The 11,290-nt window shown below is 32.9% G+C and overlaps 1 pseudogene; it reads right to left on the bottom strand.

The window, feature by feature from the left end:
• Window positions 1-1,549: 1,549 nt before the first annotated feature.
• Window positions 1,550-2,831, bottom strand: LOC112914583 (lipid scramblase CLPTM1L pseudogene; annotated as a pseudogene).
• Between the last annotated feature and the right edge of the window lie 8,459 nt (window positions 2,832-11,290).

The raw sequence follows: 11,290 nt of genomic DNA, 5'->3' as shown, positions 1-11,290 counted from the left end.
TCACACACTTGAACTGTACAGTTCAATGGGATTCTTAGTATATTCATAAAGATGCATGGCCACCAACTCAGTCAACTTTAGAACATTTTGACACCTCAAAAAATAGACCTGCTTCCTTTAGATATCTCTTCTCCACTATTCCTTCTTTCCTTCCCACCTAGCCATAAGCAAACACTAATCTACTTTCTATCCCCTACTTTTTCGTATGAATGGAATCATGTAGTAAGTGGTCTTTTGTAACTGAGACTGACTTCAGTCAACTGTTTCAAGGTTCATCCCTGTTGAATGTTCATCCCTGTAAAATGTTTCAGTGCGTTGTTAGTGGCAATATAGATTTCTATTGTAAGGCTATATCACATTTGGTTTCTCCATTTATCCTTTGATTGACATCTTGACTGTTTCCACCTCTTAGCTACTATGAGTGATGCTGCTATAAACATCCATGTACAAGTTTCTGTGTGGGCATATATTGTTATTTCCCTTGGGAATGTATTTAGCAGTGGAACCACTGGGTCATATGGTAACTCTAAGTTTAAAAGTTTGAGGAACTGCCAGACTATTTCCCTACAGCATCACTTTGCATTCCAATCGGTAATGCATATGGATTCTGATTTCTCTTGCTGTTAACTGATTTTTTTTATTCTAGTCTTTCTACTAGATTTTTTTTATTCTAGTCTTCCTACTAGATTTGAAGCGGGATCTCACTGTGGTTTTGATTTATATTTCCCTGATGACACCTGCCATTTCTATATCTATCATTGTCTTTAGAGAAATGTATATTCAGAACCTTTGCCCATTTTAATTGGATTATTTTTTTATTTATTACTGAATTAAAACGTTTTTTTCTTTAAATACATTCTAGATACTAGTCTCTTATAGGATATACAATTAGCATATGTTTTCTCCATTTGTGTGGGTGGTCTTTTCACTTTCATTATGATCCTTTGAAACACAAACCAAAAGGTTAAAAATAATTTGAATCAAGTCCAATTTATCCATCATTTTCACATCCAGATGAAATTTACTTTAAAATGGAAAATCACTTTAATACAATAAACTGTATAACAATTTAAAAATTTAAATAAAAAGGAAAAAGGCATTTGATCCCAGGGAATCCAAATGGGATAAATTTACATAGGCATTTGAAATTCACATAAGGAATAATTAAAAACAACAGCATTGTCCTTCCTGTGTCTGATAGATAGATGTGCTCCCCACCTGTGCTCCAGGTATCTGCTCTGGAGAAACACTGTAGTAGGATGCAGCCTACAGCCCAACACTGGACATTCCTGCAGAGAACTGCCATATGAAAAGGGCGACCTCAAACAGTCAGTACCTTAGTGACCCAGGCGGATGTTTAAATGTTGTGAAGGGGAGGTGCAAACATTTCTTTCAAGATGCAGCATAAAGGTAAATAAAGAGATCCTATGAGAAACATTCAAGAGATTTGGTAATCTAAAATTATACCAAAGCTTCCAAACGTACTGAATCTAAGCTTTGTTCAGATGGCAGCCAACTGTAGAGCGGCTCCTCTAAAGTGATAGAACATTTAGTTTGTATGGGGTTTCCACTTGGGTTTTTTCTCATAAAACTTCTCAAATATTCTCACGCTGCTTTTATCCACAGGTTAATGCCATCTTTGGTAAAGGTAAACAGGAAACACTACATGATCCCTAAAACATGCCAGCCAGTGTGATGTTGGCATGGTGATGGTAAAAGCTAAGACATAGTCAATTAGTGTATTGCAAGCTTTGTAGATAAAGGTCTTCTAAGGTAGACTTAAAACTGACTTTATCTTCTAATTCACAAAGCTGAGGTAACAGAGAAAAAGGCAAAAACATATTCCATCAGTTGACAAAGCTGATTAACCAGGAAAACCAACTTTCCCTAGTTCAGTTGCTAATCCAATGCCTATTGGGATAAGGACTAGTAAATTCATCTTCTCATCCAGAAAAACAAGTAATATAACTACTGTGCAGCAGCTGACCCAAATCACTACTTTGGTGGATATTCCAATCATGCTCTTGTTTTTCCTTCAGAAACTGATGTCATTTTTTAAATGCCAGGAAATCAAAAAGGAGATGAAATGCGGTAATGAAGAGGGCTAAAGTTGGTGTCTGTAAACATTCCTTTCACCTCCTCAGCAACTATCTTTGAAAACCCAAACTCCTTCAAGGAGAACAAGGACTCTTGCTCATGAATCCAGAAGACTATTCTCCCCAGTGAGGTCTTTCTGTAGGACACTGTGAGAGGTAACCCAATAGTAGAATGATTTAAGAATTTATGATCATTAAATCCTCCACTTGATCTGAACTATGAACAGAATAGAGAAGTAACATACATTATTTTTTCTAAATGAATTACCTTCACCTATCTATGCACGTGAGCAGGAAGAGAGGACCCATCAAAAACAATATCATCTGCCTCCACATTTAGTGTTATTCTTGGCCTTCAGTGAAAAATGGGCTCATTCAAGGCATATATCCATGTCTTTTCAGTTTTCACTTACTGTGTAGCAGATTCCTCTGAGAGAAGATTGATTTCTTTGGGTTTTGTGAGTATGTAGGAGATAAGAGGATTTATAAAGTGCACTTGTTTTTTATTATGCCAAATGAATTTCCAGTATGATAGAGAAAAAAAAGGTAGCTATATAGCATCCCATTATTTCTTGTTTTCCTTGGTTCAGAAACATTAACTATCCTATTATGTTTGGACTCCTCATTGAAGTCTTCCATATTTAACATCAAATAGATGTTGTTCTCAGCACCAAGGTTGAACCTTGTCATGGTATATACACTCAGTTGAAATTTGAGCCTCCTGGTCAGGTAGAGTTAGATTCAGTTCTCTTGTAGGCACATGGGAGGCTATAGACATGGCCATCTGTGAGGAACACACTGCTGCGACATGAAGGAATTTCTTGTGTACAAGATCATTCTGTGGATAGAGACAGTTTTCCTCTTTTCCAATCTGGATGCTTTCCACACTCCCACCCCCACACCCTTTTCCTACTTTCTCTAGCTAGAATCTCCAGGGCAATAGAATAGAGGCAGTGAGACTGGACTTCCTTGTCTTCTTGATCATAAAGGAACCATAGCTAGTCTTAATTAAGTCTAATACTAGCCATGAGTTTTCAAGTTTAGAAAGTTTTTCCCCTTCCTATATTGTGGAGTGTTTTCATCATGAAGGTGTGTTAGTTGTTTGGGTTTCTTTTATTTTTTTAAATTTTTTTTAGTTTTTTTTTTATTTTGTTTTTCAAATAATTTACTATATGCATTGAGATATTGAGATGATCTTTGCAAGTTTGTTTTTAATTTTATCAATATGAGTAGTGTTGCATTAATTGATTTTTGTTTTTTTTTAAGATTTTATTTATTTATTCATGAAAGACACACGGAGAAAGGAGAGAGAGAGAGAGAGAGAGAGAGAGAGAGAGAGAGAGAGAGAGGCAAAGACATAGGCAGAGGGAGAAGCAGAGGGAGAAGCAGGCTCCATGCAGGGAGCCTGATGTGGGACTGGATCCCAGGTCTCCAGGATCAGGCCCTGAACTGAAGGCGGCTCTAAACCACTGAGCCACCTGGGCTGCCTGCATTGATTTTTGGATATGAAACAAGCCTTCCATCCCTGGGGACAATTCCACTTGGTCACAGTATACAATTTTTTATATGTTGCCATAATCAGTTTGCTAGTATGTCGTTGAAGATTTTGCATTCATATTCATAAGAGATATTGGTACATAATTTCTTTCCTTGTAATTTTTTTGTCTGGTTTGGATATAATACTGGCCTCATAAAATAAATTGAGAAATATTCCCTCCTCTTCTATTTTGTGGAAGTTTGTAAAGAATTGGTATTCTTTGAACATGTGGAAAATTCAGGAGTGAAGTCATCTGGGGTGGTCTTTTCTTGCTGGTAATTTTTTTTTAATTGAGCAAATGTTGGCACCTGATATAGTTCTAATCACGTTATCTATTTCATCTTGAGTCAGTTTTGGTACTTTATGTCATTCTAGGAATTTGTTCATTTTACCTCAGTTACCTGATTTGGTGGCAAACAATTGTTCATAGTATGGCTTTACAATACTTCTTATTTCTATAAAATTTGTAGCAATGTTCCCTCTTTAATTTCTGATTCTAGCCATTTGAGTCTTTCTTTTTCCTTTGATCAGGGTAGTTAATAGTTTGTCAATTTTATTGATCTTTTTAAAGAATCATCTTTGGACTTTAATGATTTTCTTTATTGTTTTCCTATTCTTCATTAATTTTTGCTTTAATTTTTCTTCTTTTTTTCTTGCTTTAGGTTTAGCTTGCTCTTCTTTCCCTAGATTGTTAGATTGTAGCGTTATTGATCTAAGATTTTTTTCTTTTTTCTTAATATAGGGCTTTACAGCTGTAATTTTTTTTCCTAAGCATTGCTTTAAATGCATCCCATAGGTTTTCATACATTATACTTTTTATTCATCTAAATAAGTTTCCATACATTATATTTAGTTCATCTAAAATTGTTTTCTGATTTCCCTTTTGATTTTTTTCTTTGACCCAGTGGTTACTCAGACATGTGTTTTTAAATTTCACATGGTTGTAAGTTTCCTGAAATGTCAACTGCTGTTGATTTCTGATTTAAATCTATTGTTTTAAGATAACATATTTGATATTATTTTTATTCTTTCAAATTAATTGAAATTTCTTAAGTGCATGTTCTAACCTAGAGAAGATTCTGTACATCCTTGAAAAGAAAGAATACTCTACCTTTGTTAGGTCATGTGTTCTATAGCTTTCTGTTAGATCCAGGTAGCTCATACTATTGTTCAAGACTTATTTCCTTGTAGAGCTTTGGTCTATTGTTCTATCCATTAATGAAGGTGGATATTATGGGTTGAATTGTGTCACCTTAAAAAGAAAATATTGTTATCTTAATCCCCAGAAACTGTGAATGTAATCATATTTGAAAACAGGGTTTTGCATATTGGACTTCTACTCTCCAGAATCTTGACACACCAGATTTCTATTTTATCGTTCACCTGGTTTGGGGCATGTTTTTATGGCAGCCCTAGGAAATTAATACATTAAAGCATTGAAACCTCCAGTGATTATTGTTAAATAGTCCATTTTTTTCTTCATTGGGCTATTTTTGCTTCATGTATTTTGATGCTCTGTTATAGGTTAGTATGTTTTATAATTATTATATACTCCATATGAATTAGCCTTTTTATTTTATAAATTATCTCTTTATCTCTAGTAGCATTTTTTTTTTCTTTTAGTATCTACATCACCTGTTCTTCATATAGTCATTCCAGCTTTCTGGTGTTTGATATTTTACTAATGAAATTAAAATGTTCAATTAATTTGCACTCAGTGCAAACGAAAGCAGTAAAAAATAGAAGAATATAAAAGATGTGGAATATAGGGTAAACAAAATGTTAAACGAGAGATACTACATTCAATGACTATTTTTGAAATGTTTAAAATTAAGAAGTCTCACCTCCTCAAAATTCTGAAAGATTTTGTGCACTACTCCAATTATTCCTGAAGGTGTTTGGTAGAGTGTCTGGTAGATGGTTCCCTAGAATTCTCTAGGGAAATCATCTGGACCTAGAGTTTCTTTGAGCAATGGTTTTTAATTACAAAATTAATTTCTTTGTTAGATTGTGGAATATTAAGCTATGTACTAATTATATTAACTCAGTAAGATTTAGTACTTTGTGTCTTTTAAAGAATTTTTCTAATTCATCTAAGTTGTTGACTATCAGAATGAAGTTTGTTCATAATATTCCACAACAAAGCTTTTTAATTTTTTTTTGTTGCTGTTTTGTTTGTTTGTTTGTTTTAGATGGCTTTAGTCTGTTTTAGGGGGTCACAGAGAGGTAGAGGGAGAGAGAGACTTTCAAGCAAATTCCACACCCAGCTTGATCCCACAACCCTGAGATGACTGGAGCCAAAATCAAGAGTCAGATGCTTAATCAACTGAGTGACCCAGGATCCCCAAAACTTTTAATATTTAAAAACTGTGTATCGATGCTCCATCTCTCATTTGTGATACTGTTGTGTCTTTGCTCTTTTTTCTTACTCAATGTGCTTGGAAATTTAACAACTTTATTTTTTTTAAATATTTTATTTATTTATTTGAGATAGTGTGAAAGAGTGAGCATGCGCAGGAGGGGTGGTGCACAGAGAGAGGGAGAAATAGAATTTCCACTAGCAAGGAACCTAATTGCGGAGCTCCATCCCAGGACCCTGAGATCATAACCTGAGCTGAAGGCACATGCTTAACTGACTGAGCCACCCAGGTGTCCCAATAATGTTATTGTTTTAAAGAACCAGCTTTTGGTTTCACTGATATGTATATTATTAATCCTTTTTCTGTACTATTGCTTTCCTCTTCCTCTCTGATATATATATATATATATTTTTTTTTCCTTTCTTCTCCCTTAATTTACTGTTCTTTTCCTATTATCTAATGATAGAAACTAGGGTGATTGATTTGAGAACTTCATTTTTTATCTATGTATTTAGTGACTATAAAACTTTTCTGTAAGGCCTACTTTAGCTGCAACCCAATAAATTTGGATAAAATGTTGGCTGTTTCTGTTGGAGAATCATTATTAAGAAAAGCTTTAGAAGTTGTCTCACAGTATATTTTTCCCTGACAATTCTCACTAATGCTACTTTATGTCCAATGAAATTCTATCACACATATTTATTGAATAGTTCTCTCTAGTACTTAATCACAGACAACTGTATGTATGCATTTTAATGTTTCTTAGGCATATAACTTTTATATTTGACAAACTTTTAACTATTTAAAAGTAGAGATTTTAGTTTCTTTTTTTGAGGTTATAGTTTGTTGTTTTTTAATGTGTCCATAAAACATCTAAATTCATGGCTATGAAAGAAAATTGGTTAAATTGAATTGATTTCAATTAATTTGAATTGAAACGTAGTCTGAATTTGCAGTGGTGAAAGAAAACATGTTTAGAAAAAAATAATGAAAACAACCAGGATATTTTTTTATAGATTAGAAAAAAAGTTTTTATTTTCTTCTCCACAGTCAGGAGTGAATCTAGCAATCTGTTTCCTTCAAAAGGAACACATTGTTTTGAAATTTTTATCAAACTGAGGTAAGAAGGCAAAGCTAAGAAATTGACTAGAGAATCTATATAAAACTATGAAAGCCTGATGTTTACCATACAGATCTTAATTTAAATCATTTTGGTCTACATAATATATTGTATCAATTAGTATTCACTTCCGTTTTACCTTGTCATCATCCGTTGTTGTTGCCTTAAAGTTTCTACTCTTTGTTAAACAGTTTCCCAACAGAATTTCAAAAAGCAAATCAAATATGAGGGTAATGTTCCAATCATCAAAAATATAGCTAGCCTCAGTAGTATGCAATTATTTCCTATAATTCACTATTGCTAATCAAGCTGTATTAATTTTATAGTGCTTTATATGTTTCTAAAACTCACAGGGTATGTTTAGAAACTACAGAAAATTTAAAAAGTGTATTTCTGGGTTTTAGCTATTGCTGTCAATTGTGGGGAAAAAAAATCCACTAAGTAAATGCATTCCTGGTACAACTACAAATCCCTTGGGAAATGTTTTAAAAAATGATTTAAAAATGTACAATACTGGAAATATTTGAACATTACTAAACTAATATAGATTCAACAATGACCTAAAATGATGGAATTTTCTGGCTTTTTCAAATATTGAGAATATCACTTTTTCTTGTTCTATATAGTAGCATGCTATTGATTTTTTAGAAGCAAGATATTACTAGCTGTCATGTGAGCTTCTTCTTATAAATACTCATGTTTTAGAAATTCGAATGTGGTATTATTACTGTTAAAATTGATGTGTAAATAAATAATTGCATTTAACAGATTTAAAAAGTAAGAGGACATTTAAAGATTGTGACTAAGGAACATTTCAACTATTTTTAGCTCTACAGTATTCACTGAAATTCTTAGTGTTAACAGTTCTTGCAGCCACTCACACTCCAAATGTTCTCCATTGCTTTTCTCTTGCCTTACAGTAAAAAGAAACCATAGACAATAAACAAGAAACAAGTTTAAATCATGATGTTTGTGGCATTTGGATCAATAACTAACACTCTTAAGATAGAAAAATCAACTTTATAAAACAGTCTTTCTAACAAGATTGCATGTTGCTCTTGAAAACATACAGCTTTTGATACATTAGGGATACAATTAATAAAAACTAAAGGTTTAGTGTTTCAAAAAACCCCTACAGAATAACATGCAATTCTATAACTTAGGTATTTCAAAGTTATTCCAGGTATTTCATGAGTTATTCCAGTAACTGTGGATGATATTGTGGCTATTTTTATTAAAGGCAGACACTACTGGTAGTGTGTTGATCCATACACCAGGATGAGTTTGAAAATGCTTATATGACTCTAGTAGCCACAGTTGTAGATCTAGGCAAAAAAAAAAAAAAAAAGAAAAATAACACAAATTTTTAAAATTACATATTATAAGTGTGTGTATATATACATACATGAGAGAGAGAGAGAGAGAGAGAGAGAGAGAGATAGTAGACAATTTTTCTTGATTCATAGTTTCCTTTCTTCTCTCCATTTCATTCATATTATAATTTTAATCCTTCCATTTTAATACATTTGGCAAATCAGTCCATCTCCCTTGATTTTTGCCCTAAATTAAAATTAAAAAGTTTATCCTATTTCCTGTAACAAATTAAATGTAAGTAGGGGTGCTATATTATTTCTCCCAGAAATATTAAATGAACGCTATATTTCCTTAAGAAACAGCTAGCTTTGCTTCTCTTAAAACACTTCCAGGTTAAAATAAAAGAAATGTTAAAATAAAATAAAAAAGATAATTATGCACAATTATCATGACAGTACACCTGAAATCATACCAACAACAACAACAAAAAAACTATACCAAAGAGTCACTAGTGAAAAACAACAACAAAAAAAATTACTCACATGGCATCTTAAAGACAAATCAACTAACCGATTGGTTATGAGATCTTCTCTCTTGTCTACTGGGCCAGCATCTGACTTCTTTTATTGTTTCCCTTACCTTTCCTTCTGTGTAATTTAAATATTTAGTACTATTTTGGGGGGTGAGCTGTTTGTTTCAGTTTTATACCTTTGGCTTTTTTTTCTTCATTCATTACATTGTATCTTAATTGTCCACATTGAAATGCTGTTCTCCAATCATTATATAAGAAAACTAACCATTTCTTTTGATTTTGACGGACATCTTTATTAATTTAAAATGTTTTATTTTCAATTTGTACTTGTCATTTGTTAGTCTTTTCCCAATGGATGATGACTTTCAAAAAACAAATTTATTGTTTGTGAAATTCCTCAGTGTACACTACTTATGAGGAATTAAGGATGATTTGCCTTATTAGTTATTAAGGCTTTACATACAGGTAGGTGTGTGTGTGTGTATGTGATATGTATGTTTGTGCCTATGTACCATTTATGTATATATACATAAATGGCACATAATACATATGGGTTTATATTTGCATGTGTGTACGTGTATGTAAGTATATATATGATGATGGCCCCACATTTCATTGAGAAAGGTGTTCAGAAACCAAATGACATAAAAATGTATCTCTTTATTACATTATTAATTTACTACCCTAAGCTAGAAGAAGGAAATATAGAAAAATATCCTTGTAATCTAGGAATAAGATGATACATTTAAAGCAATTTAAATGCAAATTGATGCCAAACCATTGCAAGAGATATTAACGGATATGATTAGATCAAAGTCAGGATTTAGTTAAATGAAAGACACAATAGACACAGTTTCCAGGCAGGGGGCATATCAAGAAATGATACTGAAATATCTAAAATCATCAAGGGAATAATGTTGGAAAACTAATAAGAATAAAGTTTTATGTTGCAATTTAATCTAACAAAAATATAAAGCTGAATAAAGCCAACTGTTGGTGAGATTGTAGAAAAACTGACAATTGCAGTGCTGTTAATCTTTTTAGAATAGGCTTTTGAATGGGTGAATAGTAACTGTTAAAGAAAAACTGTTAGAAATGTCCAACAGAACAACTATTCTACACATTCTGTGAATCTGTTAACTCTCAGGCAAATTAAGTATTCACATTATCCCAGTACTTCTATTCCTGAGTAGTGTATGTGTCCCAAAAAGGTTATCCTACTATTCTCTGGGGTCCTTGTTCAAGGATGTACTTCCATTGTTACTAGTGACATGAGGGAGTCCTCAGTAGTCTAGATTTCCATCTCTGCTAAAGTAAAATGTGGACACACATGAAAAGGAATAAATACAGCAGCAAGCATACAGACTCTACTAGAGCAGACTGTTAGGATATATAGGTAGATATTTAAGAAATAGTATCAACCCCAAATTATGCATCCCCTAGTGAACTGATAAACAAAATGTGGCATGTTTGCACAATGGAACACTATACAAAAAAAAAAAAAGGATTGAGTGCTGACACATTTAACAAAAGCCTCATGATAAGTGAACAATCCAGACACATGCAACTGCATATTTAATGCTTCCACAGAATATATAGAGAGGGTATAAAATTGTGGGTGATAGAAGAGAAGTGAATGGTAATCTGAATACTTCTGAGATAAATGGTGACAGTCGTGTCCTAAAAGATCTTATGTCTGGAGATGCTGGGAAGAAGGAAGATGTTTGTGATTGATCTCTGATGTTTTTTTAATGGTACTCATTGACAGTTTCTGTATTTCAGATAAAATGTTACTGCACAATTGCTGATGCAAACATAATTATCTCCAGTGTTGCAGAATATTGGCTCCTTTTGGTATTAGAAAATGAGATATAATTTATTCTCAGGCTAGTACATTTTGGCTGCCTTCCACCTATTTCCAGAAGTAAGATGTGCAGAGCGAAGATGTACTGGTATCAATTATTGCTAAATGCATTAGAGAATGTGATATCATTCCTTTCTCCCTGATCCAAGGGAGTTCTCATTATAGCTTTATAAAAATATTGGGGGAGTGGGTCATAGAAAAAATTCAGTGTCATATATAGCTTATATATTGAATTATTTGTCTATGATTCTGTTGGTCCTTTTTAAATCATACAAACAGCACTATACGCTAATGGAGTGAACTTCATAGTATATGTAAGTCTAATTGCTATGCTGTACATTTTAAACCTATGCAGTGCTGTATGCCAGGTATATCTCAATAAAACTGAAAAAAAAATTACCACAAATTGAACAGAGATGATCCACATATGATGATATTCAATGTTTTAACGATATTTTGTGCACTAA

This window comes from Vulpes vulpes, chromosome 5 (genome assembly GCF_048418805.1).
Source record: "Vulpes vulpes isolate BD-2025 chromosome 5, VulVul3, whole genome shotgun sequence".
In the NCBI taxonomy this organism is placed as follows: Eukaryota; Metazoa; Chordata; class Mammalia; order Carnivora; family Canidae; genus Vulpes; species Vulpes vulpes.
Note: the sequence above shows the minus strand (reverse complement) of the source record. Positions and strands in the feature narration are given on the sequence as shown.